The sequence below is a fragment of the Littorina saxatilis genome, linkage group LG11 (assembly GCF_037325665.1).
Source record: "Littorina saxatilis isolate snail1 linkage group LG11, US_GU_Lsax_2.0, whole genome shotgun sequence".
Classification (NCBI taxonomy): Eukaryota; Metazoa; Mollusca; class Gastropoda; order Littorinimorpha; family Littorinidae; genus Littorina; species Littorina saxatilis.
Genome location: NC_090255.1, coordinates 23616142 through 23630917, shown reverse-complemented (window position 1 = coordinate 23630917; position 14776 = coordinate 23616142). Strand labels below are relative to the sequence as shown.

Sequence of the window (14776 nt, the reverse complement as noted above, 5' to 3'; positions counted from 1 at the left end):
TCCAACAACGTTCGTGATGGTGGCAACAGCGGGGGAGGATTGCTGAGAGGAGGGATGGGAACGCCTGCTACGTCGTTCTTCTTTGACGTAGGCCCCACGACTGCCATCTCTCGCTGGTTGACGTAACCAGGCTCTGCAAGCACTTTGCCCGCTGAATCTTTGTCAGGTGTGCCTAAGTTCTGTGCTGGAAGGGCTTCAGAGGACTGTTCTGCCTTCACGACTGTGGAAGGAGCTCCAGGAGTCTTTCCTTGACCACGTACGCGTGTTGATGAAGGTACTGTCTGGTCTGGCAAGATGTCTGCATCAGAGACGACTTCGGCCAGATTCTTGTACAAGACCGTGTCTCTGTTCGCTTTTTGTGGACCTTCGTATTTTTCTTGCAGTGGAGCAAGCATTGTTGTTGCAGAGTTCTCCAGATCTTCCTCTTGCTTGTGATTTGGAACAGCTACGCTTGTTTCTAGTTTCGCTGGGGTCTCTGAACTTTTTTCCTGCTGTGAAGCAATCGTTGTTGTTGCCGGGTTGTCCGGACTTTCCGCCTTCTGTACTTGAGCACCTACTCTTGCTTCAAGGTTTGCTGAGATTTCTGAATTTTCTTCTCGCTGGAGCTTTGGGACAACCAAAGGTGTGTCCAGTTTCGCTGACTGCGGCTCTGCGAGAGCTTTTGTTGCTGGTTGACCATGTGTGACAGGCACTGGGAGAGGTGCTTTCTTTGGTGGACGTATTGTTGTTGTTGTTGTCTCGGTTGAAGATGTCCCTCCACTCGCCGCGGCATGGGGTTGGCCAGTCATTGACTTGGTAGGAACACTTCCTGTGCGAGGCTTTTTTGAAAGAGTAGGAGGCAAAATCTGACTGATGCCTTTCTGTTGAGACACGTTTCCTGGCTTGGACGCAGGTTTCAACTGCATTTTCCAAGGTGGAGTTTTAGGCTGCGACTCAATCTGATTTTTCTTTTCCTCTCTAATTTTGCTCGACTCAGGCTGCGTCTCTCGAGGTCGTTCCCCACAAGAATCGACGCTCATCTTTCTCTGGTTCAAGGTGTTCTTCAGCTCCGAAGTTAAAGCTGCAGACATGCGGGGCACAGACTCGCTTTTCGGTAGAAATTTCAGCAGTGGATTTCTTCCCTTTTCCATCTTGGTCCCTCCTTCCTTTTTGCTTGACTTGTGCGACTCAGGTATGTTTCCGCCAGCTCCAGCTTTCAGCTCCTTTTGTGTCATTTCATCGTCAAGAAGATCCCGACTCACTATCACGTAGGTATCGATATTACAGTCGTCCATATCAACGTAGCTATCGCTGTCAGTGTCGTCCTCAGTTTCTGAGAGCACTGGGGTATCATCTTGAGCCTTTGCTGGATATCTTGGATTAGGCTGTTGCTTCGGACCCTTTGGTTTTGCTACGGCGTGGAATCCTTCGCGTTCGCTTTCAAATAACACTGGGGTGGTTGGTGTAGGTTGGTGGTGCTGCTGAGTCTTCTTGTGCTGTCGAGATGGTAGCTGTGGTATCATTCCTGTGTCGGACACGTGCTCTGTGGAAGTCGGAGCAGACGACCTGGGATAGTCGTAGTGGCTCGAGGTGGCAGCAGTCACCGGAGTTGACCTGGGGTAATCGTATGTCGGATTTTGGCTGGGGTCAACTCGCGTGGCAGGTCTCGGATAGTCGAAGGGGTTTGAGCGTGGGTCGAGGTGTTTGCCTTCGCCTTTGTCAGAAACCGGTGTTTTGGGCCTAGAATTAGCGTCGTGGCGCTTGTCTGGTCGTTGAAAGGATGGTGGAAGTATACAAGGTCTGTTAGACGGCGGATAGTCATACGGAGGTGTTTCGGGTGAAGTAGGACTTGAGGTTTTGCTTTGCTGCTTCCCTGGTAGTTGTGGCGGTATTCGAAGACCGCCAGGCTTCGTGGATTTTGAATCTTTGCTTGGCTGCTTCTCTAGCAGGGGTGCTATTCGTCTTCTTTCTGGAGGGGGCGTCGCTGACTTGTAAGGTTGAAGCTGTGGAAGTGATGGTCTACGCCCTTCGGGGGAAGCTTGCTTGATGGGCGGTGCGTGGTTGCAGGTATGTGTCCTGGGCGGAGGCTGGATACAGGTATGTGTCCCTGGACCGTGGGTAGTGGGTGGTGGGTGGTTACAGGTATGTGTTCCTGGACCGTGGGTAGTGGGCGGTGGGTGGTTACAGGTATGTGTCCCTGGACCGTGGGTAGTGGGCGGTGGGTGGTTACTGGTGTGTGTCCCTGGTCCTTGGGTGGTGGGCGGTGGGTGGTTAGAGGTATGTGTCCTTGGTCCTTGTGTAGTGGGCGGTGGGTGGTCACAGGCGTGTGTCCCTGGTCCTTGGGTATTGGGCGGTGGGTGGTTGCAGGCGTGTGTCCCTGGTTCTTGGGTAGTGGACGGTGGGTGGTTAGAAGTATGTGACCCTGAAGCTTGTGTCGGTAGTGGCAGTGACGGTCGACGTGTGTTTGATACCGCTGGTGTGAAGAGCGTGCGATGGACATAGCCTGGTTGGGACAGTAACGGGTGATCTCCATCGTGTGGCGTTGAAGATGAAGGTTTAGACTGATCGCCCTGCCGCTTCTTGGGAAGTGGAGATGATGGTGGTGGTCTGAGCTCTCCAGTTGAAGTTGCCGTTTTCTGTGCTTGAGGCCTTGAAAGTAACGGGTGATTTCCGTCATGCGAAGTCGCTTCTGCAGTCACTTCAGGCTGACGGCCTTGGCGCTTTTTAGGCAGCGGAGATGATGGTGGTATTTTGTGCCCGTCGTTAGAAGTTGCTGTTTTGTTCGTCTTGTGTGCTTGTGGTCTTGAAAGTAACGGATGATTTCCGTCATGCGAAGTCGCTACTGCAGTCACTTCAGGCTGACGGCCTTGGCGCTTTTTAGGCAGCGGAGATGATGGTGGTATTTTGTGCCCGTCGTTAGAAGATGCTGTTTTGTCCGTTTTGTGTGCTTGTGGTCTTGAAAGTAACGGATGATTTCCGTCATGCGAAGTCGCTACTGCAGTCACTTCAGGCTGACGGCTTTGGCGCTTTTTAGGCAGAGGAGATGATGGTGGTATTTTGTGCCCGTCGTTAGAAGTTGCTGTTTTGTTCGTCTTGTGTGCTTGTGGTCTTGAAAGTAACGGATGATTTCCATCATGTGAAGTCGCTACTGCAGTCCCCTTGGGCTGGTCGACTTGGCGCTTTTGGGGCAATGGAGATGATGATGGTGGTATTTTACGCCCGTCGTTAGAAGATGCTGTTTTGTCCGTTTTGTGTGCTTGTAGCCCCGGGAGGAATTGGTAACATTCATGGTGTTGTGAAGGCTTGGGTTGATCGCCTTGGCGCCTTTTGGGCAGTGGTGATGATGGCTGTTTATGACTGTCGTTTGAAGTTGTATCCGTTTTGTGTGATTGTGGCGTTACGAGGAATTGGTACATTGATTCATAGTGTTTCGAAGGCTTGGGTTGATCGCCTTGGCGCCTTTTGGGCAGTGGTGATGAAGATAGCTTACGCTCGTCAGTTGAAGTTGTCATTTTAGTTGTGTCAGTTTTGTGTTGTGGTGCCTCAAGTGGTGTTGGCGGTATTTGTCTCCTCGTTACTCTGCTACTCTCAACGGAAATGTAGAGGTTGGCTTCGATGTTTTTGTAGATGTCATCGTTCGCCTTCATTGGCTTCCCGGAAAGTAGAATCATTTCTGCAAGTTGATGAGATGTTCCGTATCAGGATGAACATAAGAATGATTTGTGTAAGTATGAATAAATTAGTGTTCATCTCTTCTGTTAGTCGTCAGTCAGATTTACCCAGATTATTATCAATTAAAAAGCGCATAACTCTGTCGATCCTTTTGTCAATTTCAAAAATTGTTAGGCCAAACAAAAATGTATGTTGGTTTAGGGTAACGTGACCAAAAAAGATGGATTTTTTTTTTAATTCAAAAATGTAATCGATTTTAAAGGTTACTTCCTCTAGTCACGGCATGGTTCGCAAAATGTGCCAAAAGTTTTTGTTTTTTTTGAGAAACGAAAAAAAAGTGTTAGGGTCGGCGGGAAAAAATAGGGTCGGTCGGGTTACCCTAAACCAACATTTTGTTTTGTTTTGCCTTATGTTGGTCAAGAAAGGGATGACTTATGTCGTCATAAAACAGTCCCGTTTGGAATGCTGAGGGGAAAACACACGGGGGAAAAAACCCATGACCGATTCTCTATTCTTGAGGTTACGAAATAAATCTTGCAATAGATATTGACAACAAATAGCGCATGCTAAGTTCCATTTATGCCCGCGTTGGAGAAAAGTCTTTACCATAGAAAAATGTTGGAGGTAATTTGACCTGTTTATTTAGCCTAATGTACCAACAATTAACAAACAAACAAAGAAAGAAAGTATTGAAAAGGGACAATAAAAGACAGACGGGCAAAAGGACTTCCTTCAACATTGAAAATATTGAAAAGGAACAATAAAAGAGACAGGCAAAAGGGGTTCAACATTTCTGTTTCATCGATTTTTTGCCATTTTTTTTATTTGTATCACTTTATTGTCCCTTCGCTGGGAAATTCGGGTCGCTTCGTTCCCAGTGGAAAGATTGTGGATGTGAGTTTTGATAACAGAACCCTCCCTTACCCTTATCACTGTGGTCCTTGCTGAAGTCGACACGGTCGAGTGACTGTGGGTGGATCAGTCTCCGCATCAGTTCCTTCCCAGGCGTCCCCTGCCCCCTGATGCCCACCACAGGGCAGAACGTCACGCGCTTCAGGTACAGGGGGATAGGAATCACCTCGTCCAGGATCTCACCTGCGAAAAAAGTCATCAGTATACGTACTTAGAGGTAAATGGTAAAAACAATTCTTCGCCTTAGGTACACACTGCAACTCCGTCAAAAAGCTTAATTCCTCTGAGTTAAGAAAATCTCATGTGCAATGGCGTGTATTGTAACAGGGAATATGAATCACCTCGTGGCAGAGCTTTCCTACAAAAAAGGCGGAAGGACTCAAAGCAAAGATCTTCTACCAGAAGATCTTTGCTCAAAGTCAAACTTTGCACTTGAGAGTAATTTCCCGAATGTGAAATAGAGCCTGAAAGTCAGACTATTTGACCTACACACATGAAACTGTGTGTACTGATCATCGCTTAAATTTAAGTGTACACATAGTTATGTCAATAAGAAGGAACTTGCTGAATACGCACATGTAGATGAAATTATCAGCAATTGTGTAGGTGCTATTTTTAAGAAGGGGGTTGGGTGGGGTGGGGGGCATCTTGCATAAGGCCGGGAGGGAGCGGCTGATGTGGGGGGGGGGGGCAGTGTGTGTGTGTGTGTGTGTGTGTGTGTGTGTAAATGTTTTTGGAGCGGGTAGCATATTTCATCGACTCATCGACGGAATTTAACCAACAAGTCAATCCACTTTAATAACATTTCACAGTCAAATGATAGACACCCAAAAGTACCAGTTTTTTTTACCGTCAGAAGTGGTATTGGCTATGAAGTAGGGTTCTTTGTAGACCTTGATGATCCTTAGAAAGGTCAGAGTGCACGGAGGGTCAAAGTGCAGGTTGGGGTCAGCGAACTTGACCTCTACAGGCAGCGAGTGTTTCTCCACCACTTGACGCAGCGTCAGTGTTTGATCTGTGGCGATTAAGAGCATTAGTTGATGAACAACTTGATTCCGATTTTGAAAAGACATAGACAAACACAATTTAATACAGAGACAGAGATGTGAATGCACACATGCATACACGTACCTACGCACGCATCCACGCACGCACGCACTCCACGCACGCTCACATACACAAACACACATAAAAACACAAACACACACACACACACACAAATCCACACACACACGCACTCCACGCACGCTCACATTCACAAACACAGTCACATAAAAACACAAAACACACACACACACACACACACACACACTGGACACACACACACTGGACACACACACACACACACACAAACACACACACACTCACACACACACACACACACACACACACACACACACACACACAAACACACTGACGGTGACATTGCGCGGTTTACTCGGATTCTCATATTCGCACGTTTTGAATTCGGATACTCAAGAACGCAACTGCAGAAATAAACCGTTGACCATTTATTCAGTCACGCGCCCTACTTTTTTTTTTTTAGTTCTTTACATCTTTATTCATGATCAGCTTAACATTAATTAACAACCAATTTATGTTAGAAAACACCACCCCACTGATAGTAAACTTAGATAATATTATTCAACATACCTGGGTGGCTCTTCACAATGAAAAGGTGTGTGTAGTCAAGTGGAACACTCAGAGTGTTCTTTTTGTCGTCATGCACCAACGCCCTTTCCTGTAGTCGTAGCTCCTGTAGCCTTAGAACCTGTAGCTCGCAGAGAACCGCCCTCAGTTAAGGCGATGTGTGGCACTAAATTTAAACTTGGAGAATACATGGAACAACCTAGTTTTCTTGGTAGTTATTGAAGTGACTTATAACAATGAATGAAACGTTTGTAAATATTAATGAACACAGATCGCCGTTGCTATGGAAACAGCCGCCATATTGGATTTCTAGGAAACGGTTTTACAGCGACATCATACATCAGAAATGCATGATATTTGGCACAAAGATACACATGACTTTTATCTACAATCATATAGAACGATATTTTTACTAAAGACTACAGTTGAATTTATATTATTTTTTGTAATAAGGATTAATGAATTTCTAACCGCATATTCATTAATCCTTATTTCAAAATTTAATATAAACTCAACTGTGGTCTTTTCTTAAAAAAACTCGTTATATATGATTGTAGATAAAAGTCATGTGTATCTTTGTGCCAAATATACGAATACGAATACAAATACTTTATTATCTCATACAGAGAAATTTCAGTGTGGTGCACATTAAAAGACAAAACAAATAATAAGACAACAGATAAAAATACCATACGAAGCATACTACACTCGCGCACGCATATGTACACTAACAGGGATAATAACATGATTCCAAATAGGTTAATTGCCGTCAGCTTTAGCTAAAAGTTTAACGCTAAAAACTATCATTATCACAGGACTAGATATGTCATTGAACAATATTTATCACAGGACTAGTCATTCGAGGGTTATCACACTCAGCATAAGGGTGCACATCAAAGAGTGTAAAAAATATTCATCACAGAAATCAGTGCATATGTTCACCGGCACACATACTAGTTTTAATTAACTTAGGTATTTAAAAAGCCAATTGACTTTGGAATAAAACTGTTCTTAGTTCTGAGCGTGCGGAATCTGGGAGTGCAGAGGCGACGTCCTGAGGGCAGGACCTCAAAGTGGTGAGCGAGTGGTGAGCGAGCACATGACTACTATCCTGGTTGATGCAGCAGGCCTTTCGCACCACACATATTAAGCATTTCTGTTGTATGATGTTGCTGTAAAACCGTTTCCTAGAAATCCAATATGGTGCTGTTTAAGCCAGTTTCCATAGCAACGGCAGTCTATGTCCTGTAGTATTCACATATTTTTCATTTCTTTTCATTCATGTCACTTCAATAACTACCCAGAAAACTAAGTTATTCCATGAATTCTCCAAGTTTAATTTTGGTGATTTTAGTGCCTCAAATCGCCTTAATACTACAGTTACAGTTACAGTTACAGTTACAGTTGCGCTTTTCTTGGAAAGATTCAGCTTTCAAAACGCCATTTCAAACTACATGTAGAGCGTCATTTTTTCCTTACCCAAACCAAAATGTGAACCTGTCCTCTTGGGGAGACATGCGAAAGTGTTTCAGTGTGTGTGGTTAAAAGCCCCTGTTACAACTTACATTGATGCTGACAAGGGATGATGCTTATTATTTCTTGTTTCCAATTTATCCGTCAATATAAAAAGATTGTGTAAGGTTTGTTTCATTACAATAAATAATTTGTAGTGCAACGAACAAAGGATTAACAACCACCGCGAGAGCTGTTTGAACATTCTTCCGGCATTTCATAAGCGGTTGGCTTGAGAAGAAACCTGTACACATACACACTGGCAAACCACAAGGGTTAGTTTTATTTTTTTAATTTTGTTTAATTTTTTTTTAATATTTTTTTTAATTTTTTTATATTTTTCTTTTATCACAACTATGAGAAGAGCAGGTTTACAAATTAGCAAGTCGTTGAAAGTCAATTCAAACTTTTCCAGAAAACTGGCAATCATTTAAAAATCAACTTAAAAAAGCAACTCCTCAGCCGTTACTGAAATTAACACATTTGATTTATGAAAAGGCAAGGTCGGTTTCTCCTGTAAAGTAAAAATAAAACCTCAAGAGTTTTAAGGTTAGCAACAGAGTGCAAACGTGAGTTTATCAAAAACTAAAGACACGATTCTTTGTCATTGTTTCCTTGTTCTTAACATTCGACAAATATCGCAAATCGTACATAACAGGTGCTAGCAGTAACCAAGATTTGAGTGTAAAAAGCGGAAGTAAAACTTTGTACATGTATTAAAACTTTGTGTAATACAAGGAAACTTGTACCTGTATACCTCAAAAGTCACGTTTCCATATAACTTGTAACTTGACTTGACTTGACTTGATAGGTGTTTGAGGCCCATCACAGGCCTGTTCACCGCTTTGAATGTGTTTTTCCTTAAAGGACACTTGGTGGTGTGCGCAGCGTCTAAAACTATGATGCAATTTGGCATTCCGGGTCGAATTTGGAGGGGAGATGGTGCCAGTGGGCGTCTAGTCTGCTTTTGAGGCTGTTGACAGATGGGGCACTAACAACTGACTCAGAAAGACTGTTCCATGTGTTGACTACTCTGTTGCTCAGAACGTTCTGCCTGACATTTGTAACCATTTGCTTCAAGGGATAATACCTAAGAAAAATGCCCTCAGATCGCTTTCCAAAGTTATACCATAGGATTCTGCGTTACAAATAATGCTACCCGCTGGAGGCCTGCCTTCACTTAGCAAAAGCAAGTTTTATGAAAGCTTGATTACATTTCGTTTAAATAGACAAAGAAAAGGCACTCTTTTTGAGGGTAGGGTTCAGTTACTTGGGATGCAAGATGGATTTGTGTACGCGTAGCTGTTACTAGGATCGCTGTGTAATAGAGGGCACTGCTCGTGTAGCCACCAGGTGGCGCCTCTGGACTATTTTTGTTTTTCAACACAGGAGAGAAGCAGCGCCTAGAAGGTCATTCACTCACTTTGATTTGATTAATTGCCATACTTGTGGTGCGTTTTTGAGCAACTTGCAATCGTGCCGTTTGCATCTAGATTAAGGTACAGTGGATTCCCCCCCCCCCCCCCACACACACACACAACACTCACACACACACACTGCACACACACACACACACACACACACACACACACACACACACACACACACACACACACACACAACTCATATACGTTCGTGCGTAAGTCAGTGAATTCCAGACTAATGACCCTGAACATGCAGAATTTTCTTAGAATAAGAGAGAGAATAAATAACTTACCTGACCCGTACTGAAAGTCATCATTTCCCTGTTACCATGGAAACCCCTGGAGACAGCTACCAACTTGGGCAGGTGTCCACTATACCTGTCCGACAGCTGTTTGGTCGTCAGCTGGTCTCCTGCCTTGTAGATGTACTGGTATGCGCAGTGTTCCATGGTTGTGTGATTTTCAAATTCTGCATTCAGTTAGTGGTTCGGAGATGAAACGTCTTTAGGTGTCTAGGAAGAAGAGAAGGTTGGATACACAATGTACTTTTCTACGTCTTCAAAATATACTTCAGAAATGAACATATGTCTTGTAGATTAGGTCATATGCAGGCTGCTCCAAGACGCGCTTGAGTTTGTTATTTTCAGACTCAGATCGGACAGCACCCCCAGGCCTGGAATCTACTTTCAGAACGGAGACAAAAAATATTTCAAGTTCTAAAATCGCACAAAAAATCGGGCAGGACTCTTTGGCCTGGAATCTACTTTCAGAACGGAGACGAAAAATATTTTAATGATGTATGAAAGTTTGCTTGGAGAAGAAATTCTTGAGGTGGCTGGCACGAACAATAACAAGGAAGGATATGTAGGGGTTGCATTAACCAGAAATGTCACTGTCGATATTTTATAGTTACAAATCTGAATATACTGCAAATGATCACACATATCGGTTGATATTCGGTCTATCGGTTTCTTTATGACATATATAATGCATTCGCTGTGTTTAACAATAATTTTGACTGATTCGTGAAACACTAGTACTGTGACTCGTGTTTCTCTGAAAAACAGACTTCGCACTTGCTGAGAAATATAGTGGTTTTAAAAATGACGTACGATCATTGAATGTGTCTGGCAAATTTACTTCAGAGAACAAAATCTTTAGGTTTGAATCCAAGGAATAAACTGAACTTGTATGTTCGCGGTACCCCAGTTTAGTAAACGTTAGCTGGCAAAGTTGAGCTTGGAGAACAAGCTTATGCACTATCAATACACTTGAATTTGACTGGTTACCCGTGAACAACTGACCGGTTTTTGTGGCTTTCTTTTTCTTTTTCTTCTTCGCTTTTTGGTTATCAGTGCTGTTGTAATCGTTTTTGCTCCTTTTGGGGTCTCCGCATGCAGTCTGTTGACTGGCGTTAACGTTTGTTCTTCTTCGCTTTTAGGGTATTTAATACTGTTGTAATCCTCTTCACTCTTTGTAGATCACAAGTGTACGTCCTCCGCGTACCGCAGACTGGTGTTTATGCATTTCCCCTCTCAGGTAACCAATACTGACGTAATCTTCTTCGCTGTTTGTAGATCACAAGGTATCCACAATTGTCTTCCACTCCATCCGATCTCCGTGTGTTCACTGGCGTTTGTTCTTCTTTGCTTTTAGGTAACTTAATATGCTGTTGTTATCATATTCGCTCCTTCTATATAGAGATCACAAGGTTTCAACAATTGCCTTCAGCCTCTCCGGTCTCTGTCTGCTCTCTGGTGTTACTTCTTCTTTCCTCTTAGGTAACTGATGCTGGCGAAAATCGTCTTCGCTCCTTCTGGAGGATATAGGGTCTCCACACCTATCCGGTCTCTGTCTGCTCACTGGCGTTTCTTCTTCTTTCCTCTTAGGTAACTGATGCTGGCGAAATCCTCTTCGCTCCTTCTGGAGGATATAGGGTCTCCACACCTATCCGATGTCTGGCTGTTCTTCTGACCGCTTTCCGGGTGTGGCCGGTGGCTTTCAAATCAACGAACAAACTTTGCATCCATGCAGGTGTGCTTGTGGCGTACTATTGTTCGTTTTCCTTGTGGAATCCAGTCACAGTAATTGATACTGGTTTACGAAACACGAAACGATCATCAATCTGCTTTCTTTTCCACTTCCTGATCGAACTACAAACAGCGTTTTACTGGGAATTTTACGCAGGGTATCTTTCTCTCTCTAGTAAAATGTTATTGACTCCAGAAGTGCGTCGAATCACTGCAACAGAACACTCCTGTCAAGTTTGACACATGATAAAGTGGTAGCCACTGGCACTTTCCGCTTTTAGTCGTTTCAAGGCTGTGTCTGTCAAAGCTGCAGTAGAACGATTTAATCTTAGCGAGTAAAAATGTCCGGTTTAGAGCGCGTGAATGCTTTTTTTCTTCCGCCAAGAGAACGATGAAGTAACCCGCAATGTTTTCTCTGTTTACCGTACTATACTCTAATAGTAAAGTTAAAGTGACTAACTCTCTCCGTGAATGCTGTGCCTTTTCTTTCGTTTAAGAGAGCGATTCCGAAACCTGGAAGGTTTCTATTGCAATTATTGCAAATCAAGAAGTTTGTGATTTTAGAGTACTTGACCGAAGAAAAGTTGCTCGTTGAAACATAAAATCTGCCGGTTTCAGAACTCGTGATTCCCAACGGCCCGGAAGAACAAAAAGGAATTTGAATTAATTAAGTAAGGCATTTCAAGTTTTAATCACTGATCTTCAACTCATGGGTGTGATTTGGAATTGAAATCAATAGAAAGGTTCTTGCTTAAGTTTCCTTTTTTAATGTAACGGCTCATCAAGTACACCATCACACGTCCGTTTTGTCTTTTATACGTGATACGATCATCCTTCTCAAACAAATTCCGGAAATAGCTCTGTCGCTTTTTGGGGGTTGTGGAAGAGTTGCTTTTCCTTGGAAATTCTGAGGCAAACAAACCCACGTGACATTGAAGGCCAAATACTAGCGAGCGGCGTGTCTCCGCCACACGTGCATCGTTGGAGATTTGTTCACTGTGGCAGGGACGACCTGATCACATCGGCATTACATAGAAAAATTCAAGTTTATAAGGCCAAAAAAAAAAATAGGTCTGTTTACGGTAACCCGACCGACCCTATTTTTTTCGCGCGACCCTAGACTTTTTTTTGGCATTTGGGGGGAAAAAAAAAGAAAAAAAAATCTTTTGTTTTTTTTTTGCAAAATAACGTAAAAATATGGTTTTTTGGAGAAAAAAGAAAAGAAAAAAAATCCCGACCTACCGACCCTATTTTTTTGGCCTATGTTACCGTAAACAGACCTTTTTTCTTTTTTTTTGCCTAATAAAACAAGTAACACTATCGTTAAAATCAGCTCTGCACACGAGAGGCATAACCAAGGTAGGCGACACTGTCTTGGGAAAATGTCAGTTTTACGCCCTCACGGCAAAGCCATTATAGGGGCATGTTACACGGGAAAACCCGGCTTTGTATAAAAATTAAAAATAAAAATGCAGGGGGGGGGGGGGGGGGGGATGTAGACAGCTGGCTGCCGGCTGCTAGAGGAGACCTGAAATGGGCTTGTGATCGGGTTGGGTCGTCTTGGGTCGGTGCTGAAATGGTTACTTTATGGGCTGTTGGCCGAACGGACACCGGGGCTTCATATTTTTGCATGCATGTATTCGTGTTTCCAAGGCCTGAGGCTTTGGCTGTGACCCTGGGATCTTTATCGTGCGCATGCGAGCACACGGGGGTGTTCGGACACTGAGGAGAGTCTGCACAAAGTTGACTCTGGGACACACATCCCGCGCCGAACTTGGGGGTTGAACCCACGCTGGTAGTAACAACCGGTATTAAAGCCAGCGCCTCTACCGACTGGGCAAACTCCTCACCCAATATGTTGGGTTCAAGAAGTTCCATGGAGGGCGGGGGGTATGGAGTAACACACATGTCTACACTACATGTCTTTCGCAAATTTCTTTACCTGTATTTGTATATTAGCTTGTTGCTTTTGGTGTGGTGTTTTTTTTCAACTACAGATAAAACAAGAAATTCCTCCGAGGTAGGAAAAACACCCCCGTCCTTACCATTCTCACTGCCACCAACTGAGAAGGTTATTTCCTTTTGACCATTAATATGTCCCTCTATAAGTCCTTGTAGAATCTTAATCCACCAATAACTCCCTAACCGTGTGTTTGACTGGTCCCAATTTTTGTAAGGACCGTCTCAGGAATGTATAGAACCTGTTCACCAAGTTTGGTGACGATCGGTCCGTTCATTCTTGAGATCTATATGCGAACACAAACAAACAAACAAACACATCGACCGAATCCTATACACACCCCTATACCGGGGGTGTAATGAAATCGTCCAGCCTCAAATCTGAATGATTGCTAAATGAAATTCTGTTCAGTGCATTTCAATTCATTTTTCTCGCTCTCTCTCTTTTTCTCAAACACACATTAAAAAGGTCATTGAATCCCATTTTGTGCAAAAACAAGTAACACTTTCATGTCATCAAGCTATTCACGCAAGGGACGTAACCAGGGTATTTTTCTTCCGCCAATTTTTGTCATTAACAAGCTTATTAGGTCCCATCTTGTGTATCTCGATGCAATTTCACACACTCACAAATTATAGATGCAGTCTATGACAAGAGAAAAGACTAAAATTACAATTCTCATCGATATCATCAGTGACGTGCCTTTTAGAGTTTGTAAATGTCAATTTGGGCTTCTTTTGTTTCCCCGTTTGAGTGTTTTGCTTGACGATTGTGATGTGCGCGTGTGCGTGTGTCAGTGCGCGTGTGTGTGTGTGTGTGTGTGTGTGTGTGTGTGTTTTCCAGCACAAATTATATGAAATAGCCTAGTTTCAGATCTTGATCATAGCTAAATGAATTTCAGTTCAGTACATTTCAATTCAGTTGTTTGTACTCTTTATCTCTCTCTCTCTCTCTCTCTCTCTCTCTCTCTCTCTCTCTGTCTCTGTCTCTCTCTCTCTCTCTTTCTCTCGTTCTCAAACACACACACACACACACACACACACACACACACGCACGCACGCACGCACGCAACACACCACACACACACACACACACTGACACACACACACACACACACACACACACACACACACACACACACACCTCTGACAAACGCAAACATTACACACACTATCAACTCACACAATTTAAAATCTTTATTTAGCAGCATAATTTTTATACAGCATCAGTGCAGAAGCAGTAGCAACTTTGTTCAAGACCCGACTTTCAAGACATCCAACAATTTAAAAAAATCGGGCCTTGAATAGCAGAGAATCGTAAAACAGCCTAACAGATGTTATGAACAGAAAGTAGGAGAAAACAAGTTCTCCAAAAGGAGGGAGTCCTAAATTCGGGGGTCTTAAAAGGGGGAGGGGGGAGTTCCATTGTAGTTTCGTACCTGCGTAACGTGGTGGTAGATCGAGAGACGAACACCTAATCCCAGTCAGGCTCTCACTTACATACCGTACAGTGAGGGGGGGGGGGGGGGAGTTCAATTGTAGTTTCGTACCTGCATAACGTGGTGGTAGATCGAGAGACGAACACCTAATCCCAGTCAAGCTCTCACTGAGTTACAAACAGTACAGTGAGGGGGGGGG

General features: G+C 43.7%; 1 protein-coding gene across 1 annotated transcript in view; it reads right to left on the bottom strand.

Moving 5' to 3' along the window:
- LOC138980066 (proteoglycan 4-like) overlaps nucleotides 1–14776 on the bottom strand; it is a gene marked incomplete at its 5' end in the record, with an annotated part of 113132 nt that overhangs the window by 68028 nt on the left and 30328 nt on the right.